Genomic DNA, 4,688 nt, shown 5'->3' with positions numbered 1-4,688 from the left:
AGAGATTAAAATGCACATAAAATTACACACACACACACACACACACACACACACACACACACACACACACACACACACACACACACACACACAGTGTACACAAGCAAAACAACACGCAAACGCACGCACGCACTCACCAGCACAACACACACATGCAAGTACGCACATTATTTATATTTCCATTAAGTAAATTTTACGTGTGCACAGCCACCCTGGTCATCGTCATGCAAGTTGGAAAGTACACACACACACACACACACACACACACACACACACACACACACACACACTCACACACACACACACACACACAGAGAACTTGACAGCTTGACGGCGATAATAACGATCCTTGTGGTGAAAGCATCAAATATTTATAGTGAGTGTCAGATGAATTAACTAGTGTTGTGGTCCACTTAGCTAAGAGCAGTGACGTTTACAGTGTGTACTTAAGACTTGTAGCACAGCCTAGTCCATTACGTAGGTTATTCTCTTCAACGTAACAGAGGTATAGCAGCCTTAGAAGCAGCATGGAGCTCTTACGGTAGGTGTAGCCAGCGAGACAGCACAGGTATACTTTCCAGTCAGCGTTCATAGTCGTGAGTTATACGGATATACGAAACTAAATACCAGAAGGGGAAGACATGGCCCAGCGAGACAGCTCAGGTATGCGTTCCAGGTAGTGTTTGTACAGTCGTAAGCTATACGGAGTTACGAAAGCTGAGTGTGCGATGGGAAAGGTTGATCACTAATTAACGACACTCGGTATTATAAGACCTGTGATGATGGGAAATGGTTACACTGCATTCCACTTCACATAACAGAGCTATACTGCTTTTCCTTTAACTTGGTCCAGATTTTCGTCCTCTTGGAACTTATTTCATGTAACTCAGTGGTAGTCAAGGACAGTGCCATGGGTCTACATCCTTTCCATAGCTCATCTTTGTTACTATAACCATACTCTAATGTCAGGCTCTTGTTACAACCCAGCATTCAAGATGGAGAGATGGCAGTTTTAGGCCAGGATAAAGTAAATGGGGTAGAGCAATGAATTAAGAACTCCCAGCTTCGTCAGTTCGCAGTTACTTGCTTCAGGAATAATGCCACATATTAGAGATTTGCCATACCCTTCGAGATACCATGTTTAATAATACGGCCGATAATTTTTCTGCTGTTCACTCACCCCTGCTCCTGGCTTGAAGAAATCGTAGCCAGGAATTACATTATTTTAATCCCCATAATTCAAGTAAAGCGGTAAACAGTTGCGTCAGATTATTTTTAGTCAATTCCGGTGAACGAAGACCTCTTGTACGGTGTCAAGGTGGTACATCAAAGCGTTGGTAGACTTCATGAGGACAGGGTGACATGGAAGCGATTCGTGCGTTGCCACCCCTTCAGGTATTAAGGCGTTTGACTATACGGTATGTAAATAGATAGAGAGATGGATAGAAAGGCAGATAGATAGATAGATAACATAGATAGAAAAATAGAGAGACGTTTTATAGCCAATACCTCTGTTTATCTAATCCAATATTTAACTGTTTACGTGAGCCATTGTATGCATATCCTCCAATATGCACCTGTTTACCAAGCACACACCCTCTCTCGCTTGGTCTTAATGGATAGATAGAAAGACAGGTAGATAGATAGTTAGATGTACTTTTTGTAGCCAATATCGCTGTTTATCTGATCGAATATTTACCTGTTTACGTGACCCATTGTATACCGGTACATATCCTCCTATATGCAACTCTTTACCATGCACACACTCTCTCCTGCTTAGTCTTCATGGCATCCACGTATATTCATCGACTATAAACACCTGTCGCTGTCCTTATAGCTGTTTGTAGGATCAGATACCTTATTTGTCTATCTGCTGTATTATTTCGTATTATTACGCTTTTTATATGATTTACGGTGGCATTCTCGTGCGGTTGCAGGAAGCTTACTAAAACTTCTTCCTTAGCATTTTTTTTTTTTAAACCTCTTCCTTAGCGATTTATTTTTGGATACACCTCTTCTTTAGCGATTTATTTTTGGATACACCTCCTCCTTAGCGATTTATTTTTTGATATGGGTGGTTAGTATCCTTTTTGTACATTGCTTATTCAGAGTATGGAGACATTGAAAGGATTTATGTTACACAGAGGAGGACAGTAAAGTGTAATAAAATAGAACATATCGTCTAGGAAAGGGCGTTAGGGAGCCTCCTCAATCGACGAGAAGAGGGCCCAGTGTGTAGTCTCTGTAGCAGTTTATAAAGTACTCTGTGTAGTTTGTTTATATCCTCCAATATCTATAGTTCTTTTACATTAACTTGGCCTAGGTATCCGTCTTCTTACAACTTATTTAACATAGAAATGGCAGTGCTAAGGCTAGACATAATCTCCATAGCACTGCTTCGTGACTAGCATCATATTCCAGTGTTCATCTAGTGTTACAACTCAGGATTCAAGGTGGAGAGATAGCAGTTTTAGGCCAAGTTAGAGTAAAAGGGTATACCGTAGTTGTTTATGTGGTGTTTTATATATTATGTTTACTTATTCGGTGTTTTATATATTATGTTTACTTATTCGGTGTTTTATATATTATGTTTACTTATTCGGTGTTTTATATATTATGTTTACTTATTCGGTGTTTTATATATTATGTTTACTTATTCGGTGTTTTATATATTATGTTTACTTATTCGGTGTTTTATATATTATGTTTACTTATTCGGTGTTTTATATATTATGTTTACTTATTCGGTGTTTTATATATTATGTTTACTTACTCGGTGTTTTATATATTATGTTTACTTACTCGGTGTTTTATATATTATGTTTACTTATTCGTGTTTTATATATTATGTTTACTTATTCGTGTTTTATATATTATGTTTACTTTTTCGGTGTTTTATATATTATGTTTACTTACTCGGTGTTTTATATATTATGTTTACTTAGTCCAGGATAATCTACGCCAGTGTTTACAAAGCACACATTTTCTTTATTGCTTTTAATGGAGCACTCGTATAATATTCACCACCTATAAACACCCTTGATTGCCCCCGATGTGGATGATTGTAAGTGCCCAGGAGGTAATTCAACTAAGTGGTTCCCCCCTTCCCTCCCATGAAAACGCCCCTTCTACCCCAGTCGCCTCTCCTTCCCAGCTCTTTCTCCTTCCATCCTATCCCCACCCCTCACCTCCCTGCATCTACCCTTTCCATTCCCCCCTTTCTCTTCTCTTCCTCTTCTTTCCTCTCTCTCTCTCTCTCTCTCCTACCACTCCACTCAGTCTGGTAATGGCGGTGTGTGTGTATTCGTAAACAGTGTGGGAGAGAGGGAAGGGGATGAGAGAGAGGGGGCGTGTGAAATGGTGGGGATGTGTGAGGAAGGGAGGGGGATTGACGGAAGGAAGAGAGAGAGAGAGAGAGGTGGGGGCTAGAGGTCTACTTTCCCATGTCAAGGCAGGAGGGCGGGGTCAGGTGTTAAAATAATGTGTTGTCTAGCGAAGTGTGGGGTGTTGGCAAGGTTGTAGGTAAGATGGTGTAGGTGTGGTTGTATCGTAGTGCTGCAAAATGTGTTGGTAAGGTGGTGTTGGTATGGTTGTATCGTAGTGCTGGAAAATGTGTTGGTAAGGTGGTGTGGGTGTAGTTGTTTCGTAGTGTTGACAAGGGTGTAGGTTAGAGGGTATAAGTCTGGGTGTACATGTGTCGTCTAGGAAAGTGTATTGTTGCAAGGGTGTTGGATGGGCTAAAGTGGCGCAGGTAGAGCTATAGCTGAGAAAAGTGTTGTCAAACTGTTTGCATTATTGTAAATATGATCCGGTGCCGAAAGAAAATTTAATTGCGTAAGTGAATGTAATGCCGACAAACGTGTTAGTAGATCTGATCATAGGAAAAAGTTAAAGTAAAATACATATACTGTTGGAAAGGTGTGTTGTCCAAGAGAGTGTAATGTTGGCAGTTGTTGGCAGGGATAATGTGAGGTAGAAGTGATCACCAACCTATGATTTAGATAAGCATTTTGTTTCATTCTTGTTTACTTAGCTTAGGAGAGCATCCTGGTAGGAAATGGCGTTAATGGAGGGCATATTTAACCCCCTCCAGTTCAAGGTCTCTCTTAAACTATTTAAATTCGTCTGTCAGTAGTAAAAATAAAACAAAATACGTCAGTGTTAGTGAACTTTGTTGTGTAGTAGAGAGGTTAGTGTCGGCAAATGTTTTGGTAGAGCCGATGTGTGGGAAAGGAGTGTCCATAGGCTAATATAGCGAAATGAGAGCTCATGGAACAGAATGGTCTTAATTGTTGTGTTTTCAAGAACAATGTGTTGTAATTGAGAGACATCCCTAATAATATTTCGCAAAATTATACTGTGTGACTAATGTGGAAAGAGTGTATTTCGCGATATGATAATTGATACATTTATATAAGGTTGTTGAATGCAAGGCGTTCCGGTAATTTTGCAACTAATATTTTGGATAAGTATGATTCAGAGTAAGAATGTTACATTATTTTTGTTTAAATTAAAGCAGTGAGTGGCAGTGTATCTGAACTGTTTTTATACAGTACGTTGTCAGAGGAGAAATGTTTAAATAGTGTCGTCACAATGAAAGTGGAAATATATTTATGTACAGTATTCAGATGTGTTAGGACGAGAACATGAACACACGGCAGGGGGTTAATGTAGTAATGGATTTTTCG

Source organism: Coenobita brevimanus, chromosome 45, assembly GCF_032717465.1.
Source record: "Coenobita brevimanus isolate Jiangsu-jjx chromosome 45, ASM3271746v2, whole genome shotgun sequence".
In the NCBI taxonomy this organism is placed as follows: Eukaryota; Metazoa; Arthropoda; class Malacostraca; order Decapoda; family Coenobitidae; genus Coenobita; species Coenobita brevimanus.
The sequence above is the reverse complement of the archived record's forward strand: the minus strand, read 5'-3'. Positions refer to the sequence as shown.